The 14,435-nt window shown below is 34.3% G+C and overlaps 1 protein-coding gene across 2 annotated transcripts in view; it reads left to right on the plus strand.

The window, feature by feature from the left end:
- The window catches only part of Magi3 (membrane associated guanylate kinase, WW and PDZ domain containing 3), a 245,468-nt gene that overhangs the window by 30,663 nt on the left and 200,370 nt on the right, over positions 1-14,435 (plus strand). The gene's annotated exons all lie outside the window — the stretch shown is intronic.

The following is a 14,435-nucleotide window of genomic DNA, read 5'->3' on the forward strand; positions in this document are numbered from 1 at the left end:
GAAACGGTCTTTAAAATATGAGGGCAAAAATAAAGATATTTCAGTGTAAATAAAAACATGGAGTTTTCCATCATAAGACTCACACCCCACCCCAATAACATTGAAGGCTTTACTTCTGATCCTACAAGGAAGGTTTGAGGTAGGGAGGAGTGTAACTAGATAAATGGCAAGATGGGAGTAAATCGAAACATAACTTGATGATTAAAACAAAATCAATGTAACTTGTAGAGTTTAAAAAAAAAGCTAATATCATGGTAGTACTAAAATACTGTATACTACAATATAAGTGGGATGGATATAACTAGATTTAAAACCTTAAAGCCCTGCTATTTGGGAAGAAGCCAAAAATAGGATTTGAGTAAATATGAATGTTAAAAATTAAAGCTTAAAAGGGGAACAATGGATATCTTCTAAATGATGAGAGTGAAAATATGAAATGAAAAAAAAATCAATGTAAGAAAAGGCAAGAAAAAGAAAAAAGATAATGTAGGAAAAATAGCACAAAGTAAAATGGCAGAAATAACCCAAATATCAAAAATTATAATATAGATTATACTTAAATTAAAAAGATAAGCTGACTGAAAAGTCAAAATTGAGCTATATGATGTTTGTAAGAGCACATTTAAGGATAGGGACAGAAAAAGGTTGAAAGTAGACAATGGGGAAAAACAGGAAGTCATAATATTTCTGTATAGTGATATTGTCAGACAAAGTATTTTAGGGCAAAATATTAGCTTCTGAAAGGTGTACTGTGTAATGAGAAGCTATGATAATTCTAAGTTTGTATGAACCTAATAATGAAACTTCAAACTATAAAGAAAAAAAGCTGACTGAACTACAAGAAAATTTTGGCAAATTCATCATTGTAGTAGGAAATTATAATATCCACCTCTTAGTAGTTTTTAAATTCAATTGACAAAAGTAAGGATATAGAAAATGGAATAACGGTAGTACCAAATTTGATGATATATTTATAGAAACTTGCTCCAAACAGTTGGAAGGTCAGCATTTTTTTCAAGTATATATTGAACTTATATGGAAATTAACCATGCTTTAGGCCATGTCTGCATACTTAAAATAAAGGAGCAGATAGTAAATACAGTATTTTTTAATGGTTCTTTTAAATTATACTTGAGAGTAGAATCCTTTTGACATAATTATACAAGCATGGAATATATCTTGTTCTAATTCAGACCCCAGTACCTCTCTTTCCCCTTCCGTCCTCCAACTTCTTGCTCCCTTCCCTCTATTGATCTTTCTGCCATTTACTCATAGTTTTTTTAAATTAATTTCTTATGGATGTACACAAAGGTGAGATTCACTGTGGTATATTCATTTATGTACATAGGAAAGTTATGTCAAATATAGTATTTTTGACTTTGTGGGTCATGTAGCTATTCAGCTATGTTTTTATAGTGTGAAAGCTGCCAGACAATATGCAAAAACATATGACTATATTCCAATACAATTTTATTTATAAATCCAAGCCTCTGGCCAGATTTGGTCTGTGGGTTTTAGTTTGCCTCTCCTGCTTAAGAACATTAAAGTATCAAAAATGCTGTTTTACGTGGACTGGATTATTTGACTAAAGTGTAATGAAATTATAAATTAGTACCCTTCTCCTCAAGCCAACATAAGGGGAAAAGTCTTCTTAACCCATTGATCAAAGAAGAAATCATAATGGAAATTTAAAAAGTACTTAGGGCTGAATAACATTGAAATTACTATAAATCAAAGCTTATAGAATGCAGCTAAAGCAGTGCTGAGAGGAATAAGCATAGCCTTAAATGAGTATAGTAGAAGAAAATTTGAACACTAACCTGTTAATCATGTGATATAAAAAGTTAAAAAATTAGAATAAATTCAAGCAAAACAGAAAGAAGGAAATAATGAAGACAAGAGCAGAAGAGATAAACTAGCAAATCCAAAGATTTTTTTAAAGACTATTAAATTGATAAACACCTTGTATGATAAAATCAGGGAAAAAAGAGAAGATGCTAATAAAATAATGTTAGTAAGGAAGAATGGAATGTAATAATGATCAGAGAGTACAGTGAACATCTTTATGCTTTAAAATTTGAAAATTCAGATGAAATGTGTAAGTTTCTAGAAAATATAGCCTATCAAAACTGGCTGAAGAAAAAAATTTTAAAAACCCCAAAATTTGAATAAAGAAATTAAAGCAGCAATCTGTAGTCTTCCTACACATATCGGATAGTCTTTCAAATCTTAAGGAATTGATAATTTGAGTGGTATATAAACTTAGGGAATTGAAACAAAACAAAAGCCAAAACTCATTCTGTGACTATGTCCTGAATACCAAAACCTAATAAGGACAATATGAGAATAATTACTTGTCCATTTCATTATGGATGTAAATTCAGAATCCCTAAACAATTTACTAGCAAACTAAGTGATTTTGTATAAAAATATAAATCCAAGTAGCTCATGATAAATTTTTTATGACTAACCAGGAGTGCAAGGATGGTGTAACATTTAAATAGAATACAGAAAAAGCATTTCATAAAATTCACTCATATCTATTTGTGGTAGAAATTCTTTGCAAATGTGAAATAGAAGGAAAACTTTTTTAACTTGCTGAAATCCATAAGAAACCTACAACAAGTGTCATACTAAGTGATGAAATCATAGAAGCATTTTTAAAAACACAAAATAAAACAGCCATTACAAGGATTCTTACCTGTCAGCCATTCTTGTGCATACCTCTAATCCCAGTGACTCTTGAAGGCCAGCCTCAGCAATTTAGTGAGATCTGTCACACACACACAAAAAAAATGTAGCTTAGGGGTAGAGTGCTCCTGGGTTCAGTTACCAGCAGCAGCAACAACATACCAAGCATGCTCACCATCACTACTTCATTTTACATTAGAAATAGTAAATTATTTATAATTAATAAATAAATTGTATACATTATTAGAAATATATTTTCAGTTGGAGATTTTAGCTGGATATCATTACACTGATGAGATAAAGCAAAGAAATGAAAGTATAAAAATTGGAAATGAGAAAATAAAATGGTCATAATTTATAGATGATAGATAGCATTGTCTATTTAAAAAACTTTATTAAAGTATATAGAAAAATCATTAGGGTATAGCTGCTGGATGTAAGGTAATAACCAAAATGAATAGCATTTAAATAGACCAGAAATGAAAAAAATATTTTAAAAACTTATAATTCCATGAAAAGATACCTGGATACAAATGTAAGCAGAATGTGTAAGACCTTTATGGAGAATATAGTAAGATTTTATTGAATGAAAATAAAATCTTTTAAATAAATGAAGAAAAAGACTGGGTTTATAAGTAGGGAGATCAAATACTGGTCTAATTCTGTCAGTTAAATCAATTCACAGATTGATTTGTAAATTCATGCAAAATTCCAAGAGCTTTTAAAAATGAAATTTGAAAACTTATTTTAAAATTTACAAAGGACAAATTGTAGTTGTAGCTCAGTGGTGGAGTGCTTGCCTCCCATGTGTGAGGCACTGGGTTCGGTCCTCAGCACCACATACAAATAAGTAAATAAAGGTACTGTGTTTATCTACAATTAAAAAAAATTTAAAAATTTACAAAGGACAAAGTATCCTATAAAGCTGAAAAAGAACAAGTTGGGCGGGGCTTGGTCTATATAATATAATAATTACTGATGTTAGTGATATAGAATTTGATGGTATGGTAGTAGCATAGAGAAAGAATATAGAAGAATAGAGGCATAGAAACAGACCTTTATGGAAACGTAATATTTGTCAGAATGACACTGCACATTTGTAGGAACAGAGCAAAAATTTTTACATATTGCTGGACAACTAGTTATTTATATGGGAAAAATGAAATGGAATCTGTACTTCTCACTGATACGAAAACCCATTTTAGACAAATGAAATGCATAATAATTTTATGTGTTAACCTTATTCCAATACTTTATATTTTTTACCTCTTTAATCACGTCAGTTTTCTCTATTTTTTTTTTTTTTTTATATGAGGAAACAGAGGCAAGCCCTGAAAAAATGAAGTAATTTGCCCAGGGTCACAGTAACAGAGCCCTATATAAACCCACATAGTTTGGCTTTAGTGTTCATGCTCCTGCCCTAACCAGTATAGTATACTGCCTCTTCACTTAAGTAAGTCAAAACTAAATGTTTCAGTATAGGGGCAGGTGTTTATGACCTAAGGATTGGAAAGTGCTTGTTTTTAAGGAAAGGATTTTTATGTTTCTTATAAAGGGGGAAAATTAATAAATTTGGCTAACAAAATTAAGGACTTTGCATTAATAGGAGATAAACAGGCAAATCAGAAATTGGGAGAAGATGCTTGTAATATTTATAACAAGATAGGATTGTAACCATAAATGTAAAAAAATTCCCATCCTATCAGTAAGATGAGTTTTTGTTGTTTCACATACTATTTCATGATTGATATTGCTAAACTTAAAGAAAAATCTTCTGATCCAACTGCCATATATTTTGTGATTTTTTTAATGAGGATAAGCGTTGTTTCCTCTATTCAAGGCCATTTGTGATTTTTCTTCAATGAAGAGTCTGTGGGAGATTGGATGTGGAGCTAGCCAGTTTGCACTGCAGGGAGCTTGTGAGTAGGTGATGCGATTCTACCTCCAGGTGCCTCTGGAGTTTAATTTTACCAGGGAAGCAACCATGATCAGATCTGCCACTCTGGTTGATCTTTTATTTCTGGGAGATTTTTGTTTATCTTTATTTAGAGCTGTACTCCTGAATCATTAAATAGAACACTATGAATTTGCTGGTACAGTTCATAACATTTGAAAGGATTAACATTTGGTTTATTCTCTCTAAATCCACAGCTATTAGGAAATAACCTAAAACTTCAGGATTTACTTTGCAGAAATGATTTCCTTCTAATGTATGCTCTTTCAAAGGAATTCAGAATCCGGTTACATAAGAGGCTGTACAATGATAATCCCATGCATTGATATTTAGTGTCCAGTTATATTCCAAAACAATTTTTAAAATATCCCTAACATAAAAAGCAACACCTACATATGTAATAAAGTTTGGAAAAATATAAACACATAAATAATAAACTGAAGAACTACAAATTAATACTTCTGGCATATTATTTTGCCATCTGTTTTTATCTTTGTGTATATGGTTAAACATAACAGCCTCGGAGACTGGGGATATAGCTCAGTGGTAAGACATTTGCCTGGCATGTGCAAGGCCCTGGGTTCAATCCCCAGTACTGCCAAAAGAGAAAGAAAAAAATAACAGCCTTGGGCTGGGGTTGACTCTTAGTGGTAGAGGACTTGCCTAGCATGTGTAAGGCACTGGGTTAATTCTCAGCACCACATAAAAATAAATAAAATATAGGTCCATTGACAACTAAAAAAATATAAAAAACCCAGCCTCACTTTAAAAGAAGAGCTTTGACTTATTGTTATGCTCAGAACACCCCAGAAGTAGTCATAATTATTTAGAAATTTAATCAGAAGAGATTGAGTCACAATTTTTGGTCAAATTTTGTTAACTATGTATCTTTTTATTCTATCTGAGGTTTTCCTGAGCATGATTTTTAAAAAGTTGTGTCCACTTTAAATATTTTTTATCAGATGAAATGAGAGCATTTGACAGTTAACAATTAATTGCCTCTCAGCTTCAAAACCATCCTTCATTGTACTGGCTTGTGATGTAGAAGTTGTACCCTGAAATATTCCTCCTTTGTCAGCTGGCACAATGTTAGGTTTTGTCAGTAGAGGGTGCTGGAGGGATGCTAGAGGAGGAAGGGGCTTTTCTGGTTTTGGCATGCTGTTACCTTTTGTTGCTTTTTGACCCTCAGCCTCTTGTAGGGGGATAGAGGAGGCAGGAAAGTTCAGAAGGCATCCTGCAGGTGGTCTCCTAGAAAGTTCCTCTGGCACCCTCATGGTGTTTCCTAGTGAGTATTGTTGGTAACTCTATGGATTATTTATTGCTTACCAGTCAAAATCTGTGGCACTTCTGTCATCCTCTTAAAGGGCTAAAGCTATACCCTCTCCAAAAGGTGGGGGAGGACTGCCCTATGAATAATATGGTATTTAGCATTCTGCCCAGCCTCTCTCCACAAGATGCTAGCAGTGCACCCTACTTTCTCCAGTTATGATGATCAAAAAGGTCTCTAGACATTGCCAAATGCTCCTTGAGGGGATAAAATAACCCTAGTTGAGAACTACAGGGATAGTAGAACAGTCTTTCATCGTCAATAATGTGTTCATCTCTTGATTTTGAAGAAACTGCTTTCCTTGGTTTTCTTCCTTTATAATTTATTGCTGCTTTTCTGGTTCCTGTGTCCCTGGCTACTTAATGTGCATACCTCTCTCCTGAATGCCACACTCTTTTATCCAGATAATTATTAGACTTCTTACTCAGATCTCTAATAGACATCTCAACCTTAATATGTCCAATGAACTTCTGCTTTCTGCCTTCCCCCACCTTTTGCAGCTGTTCTCATTTTATTGGATGGCAATTCTTGTTGTTCAGGCCCCAAAACTTTACAGTATTCTCCAACTTACTTATCTCCAAGCCCACAGCAGTCCATTGGGAAGTGCTGCTGGCTCTACCTTTACAGTTTATTTAGAATCTGACCTCTACCCTGTTTTTACCATCTTTTCTTAATTAGTTCACTACAGAAGCCTCCTAACTAGCCTCCCAGTTTTTGCCCTTGTGTCCTTAATCTTTTTATAACAGCAATCTGAGTGATCCTTTAAAGATATTAATTCATGTTATTCCTCTCTTCAGAGCTCTGCAATGACTTCTTCATTTCACTCATAATAGAAACCTAAGTACTAAGCATATAATAGATGCTCGAAAATATTTGTTGAATTAATGAAGTGCTAAATCTAATCCATTCAAAAGTATTTCCCGCGTTTTCATCCTCCTGATACTTTATACTGTTGATTAGTTCTTGCTCTTGTTCTTCAGTCATAGTTACTTCATCTTCTATCTCTGGTTACTCTCTTGTCTCCTTCATCATGGCTCCACTTCAGATGTATGTACTCCTGAATGTGTGTCAAAGTCCTTGTCCCTCTTTATTCTTTTTATATTCCTTTTCTATCTTGATGAATTAAGTTACACCAGTGGCCAACCTGTCCCCCCTGTTTTGTTCTTTCTGGCCAAATATGTATATATTTCTAGAGCCAAATATGGTTCCTGGTACGGTGTGATCAGTCAGAACATATTTGTTGAGTGAATGAATCCTAAATCTGCTTTGTGTACTGGTGTTTTGGATATCATCAGCCTAATGCCTCTCTGTCAACCCACAATGTTTAGTATGCCCCATACTGTTTTCCCCCAATGAACATACTCTTCTTTCTACCTGTTCTTTTCATTAAAGGATAATCCTGTCCACCTAATTGATTAAGCCAAAAATCTAAGTATTTGCTTGAATTTCTCCCACATATTCTTTCACCTTGGCTGATAATTTGCCAATTTCTGATGATTCTTTTTTCTTAAACAACTTTATTAAGGTATAATTTATATAACATAAAAGTCACCTGTTTTAATTGTGCAATTTAATGAATTTTTACTATGTTTAGAGTGTTATACAATCATCAAAATCTATAGTACTTTCATCATCCTGAAAATATCATTTATAATCATTTTCATTCTTACCTCTAATCACAGGAAATCACTAATCTATTTTTTATCTATAAAGCTTTCTTCTTTGAACATTTCATATGAATGAAATCATATAGTATGTATTCTGTCTGACTTTTTTCACCAGGCATATTATCTTTGAGGTTCACATGTGCTATAGCATGTCTAAATACTTAGTTCCTTTTTATTATGAATAGTGTTCACAGTATGGGTATGTCACATTTTTCTAACTCATTCCATTCAGCAGTTGAGGGGCATTAGGGATGTTTTCAGGTTTTTTTGTTGTTGTTGTTTTTTTGGTGGTGGTTGTCGTTAGGAGTAATGTTGCTATAAACACTCATGGACATGTGGTTTCATTTTGGTTGGGTAGATACCTGTGAGTTGAATTGATGGGTTATATGGCAAATTAAAGAAAGTGCCAAACTATTTTCCAAAGTGACTCCTCCATTTTACATTTCCTTAAGCAATGTATAAAGTTTCTAATTTCTATAGTCTGGCTGACACTTGATACTGTCTTTTTGATTATAGCCATTTTAGTGGGCAAGAAATGGTAATTTGGTTTTGATTTGCATTTCCCTAGTGACTTATGAAGTTGAGCATCTTTTCATGTGCTTATTAACCGTTTGTATGTGTTCCTTTGCTCATTTTGAAACTGAGTTATTTGTTTTTTCATTATTGAGCTATAAGAATTCTCTATGTATTCTAGAAACAAGTCTTTAATTAGCTATATGATTTATAAATATTTCCCCCAGCTGTGGGTTTTTTTTTGTTTTCTTATTTTTAAATATTGAAATATAATTAACATGTCATAAAATTCACCCCTGTAAAGTACACAATTCCGCCATTTTTAATATATTCAGAAGGCTGTATAATCATTACCACTATCTAATTCCAGAACATTTTCATCAGTCCCAAAAGAAACCTCATGTCCATCAGCAGTCACTCCCCATGCTTCCTTCATCCTGTGGCAACCATACATCTACTTTCTGTCTATGTACTTGCCTACTCTGCCTTTTTACTTTCTTAAATGGTGTCTTTTTTTTTTTATTGGTTGTTCAAAACATTACAAAGCTCACGACATATCATATTTCATACATTTGATTCAAGTGGGTTATGAACTCCCATTTTTACCCCAAATACAAATTGCAGAATCACATCGGTTATACATTCACATTTTTACATAATGCCATATTAGTGATTGTTGTATTCTGCTACCTTTCCTATCCCCTACTATCCCCCCTCCCCTCCCCTCCCATCTTCCCTCTCTACCTCATCTGCTGTTGTTCAATTCTCTCCCTTATTTCCCCCCCCCTTTCCCCTCACAACCTCTTATCTGTAATTTTGTGTAACATTGAGGGTCTCCTTCCATTTCCATACATTTTCCCTTCTTTCTCCCTTTCCCTCCCACCACTCATCTCTGTTTAATGTTAATCGTTTCCTCATGCTCTTCCTCCCTGCTCTGTTTTTAGTTGCTCTCCTTATATCAAAGAAGACATTTGGCATTTGTTTTTTAAGGATTGGCTAGCTTCACTTAGCATAATCTGCTCTAGTGCCATCCATTTCCCTGTAAATTCCATGATTTTGTCATTTTTTAGTGCTGTGTAATACTCCATTGTGTATAAATGCCACATTTTTTTAATCCATTCATCTATTGAAGGGCATCTAGGTTGGTTCCACAGTCTAGCTATTGTGAATTGTGCTGCTATGATCATTGATGTGGCACTATCCCTATAGTACACTCTTTTAAGGTCCTCAGGGAATAGTCCGAGAAGGGCGATAGCTGGGTCAAATGGTGGTTCCATTCCCAGCTTTCCCAGGAATCTCCATACTGCTTTCCAAATTGGCCGCACCATTTTGCAGTCACACCAGCAATGTACGAGTGTACCCTTTTCCCCACATCCTCACCAGCACTTATTGTTGTTTGTCTTCATAATGGCTGCCAATCTTACTGGAGTGAGATGGTATCTTAGGGTGGTTTTGATTTGCATTTCTCTGACTGCTAGAGATGGTGAGCATTTTTTCATGTACTTGTTGATTGATTGTATGTCCTCCTCTGAGAAGTGTCTGTTCAGGTCCTTGGCACATTTGTTGATTGGGTTATTTGTTATCTTATTGTTTAATTTTTTGAGTTCTTTGTATGTTCTAGTATTATTAGGGCTCTATCTGAAGTGTGAGGGGTAAAAATTTGTTCCCAGGATGTAGGCTCCCTATTTACCTCTCTTATTGTTTCTCTTGCTGAGAAAAAACTTTTTAGTTTAAGTAAGTCCCATTTGTTTATTCTTGTTATTAACTCTTGGGCTATGGGCGTCCTATTAAGGAATTTGGAGCCTGACCCCACAATATGTAGATTGGAGCCAACTTTTTCTTCTATCAGGCGCAGAGTCTCTGATTTGATATCAAACTCTTTGATCCATTTTGAGTTAACTTTTGTACATGGCGAGAGAAAGGGGTTCAGCTTCATTTTGTTGCATATGGATTTCCAGTTTTCCCAGCACCATTTGTTGAAGATGCTATCCTTCCTCCATTGCATGCTTTTAGCCTCTTTATCAAATATAAGAAAGTTGTAATTTTGTGGATTGGTCTCTGTGTCCTCTATTCTGTACCATTGGTCCACCTGCCTGTTTTGGTACCAGTACCATGCTGTTTTTGTTACTATTGCTCTGTAGTATAGTTTGAAATCTGGTATCGCTATACCTCCAGATTCACACTTCCTGCTTAGAATTACTTTTGCTATTCTGGGTCTTTTGTTTTTCCATATGAATTTCATGATTGCTTTATCTATTTCTACAAGAAATGCCGTTGGGATTTTGATTGGCATTGCATTAAACCTGTAGAGAACTTTGGGTAATATCGCCATTTTGATGATGTTAGTTCTGCCTATCCATGAACAGGGTATATTTTTCTATCTTCTAAGATCTTCTATTTCTCTCTTTAGGGTTCTGTAGTTTTCATTGTATAAATCTTTCACCTCTTTTATTAGGTTGATTCCCAAGTATTTTATTTTTTTTGAGGATATTGTGAATGGAGTGGTTTTCCTCATTTCCATTTCAGAAGTTTTGTTGCTGATATACAGGAATGCCTTTGATTTATGCGTGTTGATTTTATATCCTGCCACTTTGCTGAATTCATTTATTAGTTCTAGTAGTTTCTTTGTAGACCCTTTTGGATCTTCTAGGTATAGAAACGTGTCATCTGCAAATAGTGATAATTTAAGTTCTTCTTTTCCTATTTTTATGCCTTTAATTTCTTTTGTCTGTCTAATTGCTCTGGCTAGTATTTCAAGAACTAAATTGAATAGAAGTGGTGAGAGAGGGCATCCCTGTCTTGTTCCAGATTTTAGAGGGAATGCCTTCAGTTTTTCTCCGTTTAGAATGATGCTAGCCTGAGGCTTAGCATATATAGCTTTTACAATGTTGAGGTAAGTTCCTGTTATCCCTAGTTTTTCTAGTGTTTTGAACATAAAGGATGCTGTACTTTGTCGAATGCTTTTTCTGCATCTATCGAGATGATCATATGGTTCTTATCTTTAAGTCTATTGATGTGGTGAATAACATTTATTGATTTCCGTATATTGAACCAGCCTTGCATCCCAGGGATGAATCCTACTTGATAATGGTGCACATTTTTTTGATATGCTTTTGTATTCGATTCCCCAGGATTTTATTGAGAATTTTTGCATCTAAGTTCATTAGAGATATTGGTCTGTAGTTTTCTTTCTTTGAAGTGTCTTTGTCTGGTTTCGGGATCAGGGTGATGTTGGCCTCATAGAATGAATTTGGAAGAGCTCCTTCTTTTTCTATTTCTTGAAATAGCTTGAAAAGTATTGGTATTAATTCTTCTTTGAAGGTTTTGTAAAACTCCGCTGTATACCCATCCGGTCCAGGGCTTTTCTTGGTTGGTAGTCTTTTGATGGCTTCTTCTATTTCTTCCTTTGTTATTGGTCTGTTTAAATTGTGTGTGTCTTCCTGACTCAATCTGGGCAGATCATATGACTTAAGAAATTTATCGACATCTTCACTATCTTCTATTTTATTGGAATATAGGGTTTCAAAATACTTTCTAATTATCTTCTGTATTTCTGTAGTGTCCGTTGTGATATTGCCTTTTTCATCCCGTATGTTAGTAATTTGAATTCTCTCTCTTCTTCTCTTTGTTAGCATGGCTAAGGGTCTGTCGATCTTATTTATTTTTTCAAAGAACCAATTTTTAGTTTTTTCAATGTTTTTTTTTTTTGTTTGTTTCAATTTCGTTGATTTCTGCTCTGATTTTAATTATTTCTTGTCTTCTACTACATTTGCTGTTGTTTTGCTTTTCCTTTTCTAGGGTTTTGAGATGAAGTGTGAGTTCATTTATTTGTTGGTTTTTTCTGTTTTTGAGGAATGAACTCCAAGAAATGAATTTCCCTCTTAAAACTGCTTTCATTGTGTCCCATAGATTCCGGTATGTTGTGTCTGTATTGTCGTTTATCTCTAAGAATTTTTTGATTTCCTCCTTTATGTCCTCTGTAACCCATTGATCATTCAGTAACGTATTGTTCATTTTCCAGGTGATGCAGGATTTTTCCTTCCTTCTTTTATCATTGATTTCCAGTTTCATTCCATTATGATCAGATAAGGTGCATAGTATTATCTCCACACCTTTATATTTACTAAGAGTTGCCCTATGGCATAATATATGGTCTATCTTTGAGTAAGATCCATGTGCTGCTGAGAAGAACGTGTATCCACTTGATAATGGTTGATATATTCTATATATGTCGGTTAAGTCAGGTTATTGATTGTGTTATTGAGTTCTATAGTTTCTTTATTCAGCTTTTGTCTGGAGGATCTGTCCAATGGAGAGAGCGGTGTGTTGAAGTCACCCATAATTATTGTGTTGTGGTCTATTTGACTCTTGAACTTGAGGAGAGTTTGTTTTATGTACGTTGCAGCACCATTGTTTGGTGTGTACATATTGATTATTGTTATGTCTTGTTGGTGGATGGTTCCTTTTAACAGTATATAGTGTCCTTCTTTATCCCTTTTGATTAACTTAGGTTTGAAGTTGATTTTATTCGATATGAGTATGGCCACTCCTGCTTGCTTCCGAGGGCCATGTGAGTGGTATGATTTTTCCAAACCTTTCACCTTCAGCCTGTGTATGTCTTTTCCTATCATATGAGTCTCCTGAAGGCAGCATATTGTTGGATCTGTTTTTTTAATCCAGGTTACTAGCCTATGTCTCTTGATTGGTGAATTTAAGCCATTAACATTTAAGGTTACTATTGAAATATGGTTTGTACTTCCAGTCATGTTTATTTATTTATTTATTTTAGTTTGGCTAGTTTTTCCTCTTTGGTTATTTTTCTCCCCCTTTACTGAGATACCTTTAATTGTTAGTTTTGGGTGCTATTTTTCAATTCCTCTTCCTGTAGTATTTTGCTCAAAATGCCTTGCAGTGCTGGTTTTCTGGCTGCGAATTCTTTTAACTTTTGTTTATCGTGAAATATTTTAATTTCATTGTCAAATCTGAAGCTTAATTTTGCTGGATACAGTATTCTTGGTTGGAATCCATTATTTTTCAGCGTTTGAAATACGTTGTTCCAGGATCTTCTCGCTTTCAACGTCTGTGATGAAAAATCAGCCGTTAACCTAATTGGTTTACCCCTGAATGTAATCTGCCTCCTTTCTCTCGTAGCTTTTAATATTCTCTCCTTTTTCTTTATGTTGGATATCTTCATAATTATGTGTCTTGGAGTTGGTCTATTACGGTTTTGAATGTTTGGGGTCCTGTAGGCTTCCAGGATTTGGCAATCCATTCCATCTTTCATATCTGGGAAGTTTTCTAGGATTATTTCATTTAATAGGTTGTCCATTCCTTTGGTTTGAACCTCTCTCTATACCTTCTTCTATCCCAATGACTCTCAAGTTTGGTTTTTTTAATGACATCCCATATCTCTTGGATAGATTGCTCGTGAGTTTTTTTTTTTTTCTTCTTTTTTTTTTTTTTTTAATATTTATTTATTTAATTAATTAATTATTGGCGGACACAACATCTTTGTTTGTATGTGGTGCTGAGGATTGAACCCGGGCCGCACGCATGCCAGGTGAGCGCGCTACCGCTTGAGCCACATCCCCAGCCCATGCTCGTGAGTTTTAAGCATCCTTTCTGTGTTGACTATATTCTTTTCAAGTTGATAAACTTTGTCTTCATTATCTGATGTTCTGACTTCTACTTGATCTAGTCTATTTGTAATATTCTCGTTTGAGTTTTTAATTTGGTTTATGGTTTCCTGCATTTCTAGGATTACTGTTTGATTTTTTTTTAAAAAATCTCTATCTCCTGGTAGAGCTCGTTCTTTGCCATTTGAATTTGTTTATTTAATTCGTTTTCAAAATATACTTTCATTGCTTGGACTTGCTGTCTCATGTCTTCTCTATTATTCCGTTCCATCTGAGTTAGGTATGCCTTGAGTTCTTTCTCTGTCCATTTTTCTGATGCCTCTAGGTCCTCCTGTAGATTTAAGTTGTCCTGCATTGTTTATAATCCTTTTTTTCCCTTGTTTTTTCATGTTGTTCACGTTACTTTCCAGCTCTGTTTGACTGCTGTGTTTCTGCTTTCTCCTATAAATTTGTTTTGGTTTTGTATATCTCTGTTGTCTCCCCTTTGTGGTGGGAGACTATGCCTAGAAATGTTGGGCTTTATTGTACGTTAAAGCTGATTTATTCAATTCATAAAAGGCTTCCGGATTCTTTATGCATATAGTGATTTGTTGTTTGTTCTTAGGACTTTATGTTTAGGTTAGGTGCTATGATGGTATGAGGGTTAG

The sequence above is a fragment of the Marmota flaviventris genome, chromosome 10 (assembly GCF_047511675.1).
Source record: "Marmota flaviventris isolate mMarFla1 chromosome 10, mMarFla1.hap1, whole genome shotgun sequence".
Classification (NCBI taxonomy): Eukaryota; Metazoa; Chordata; class Mammalia; order Rodentia; family Sciuridae; genus Marmota; species Marmota flaviventris.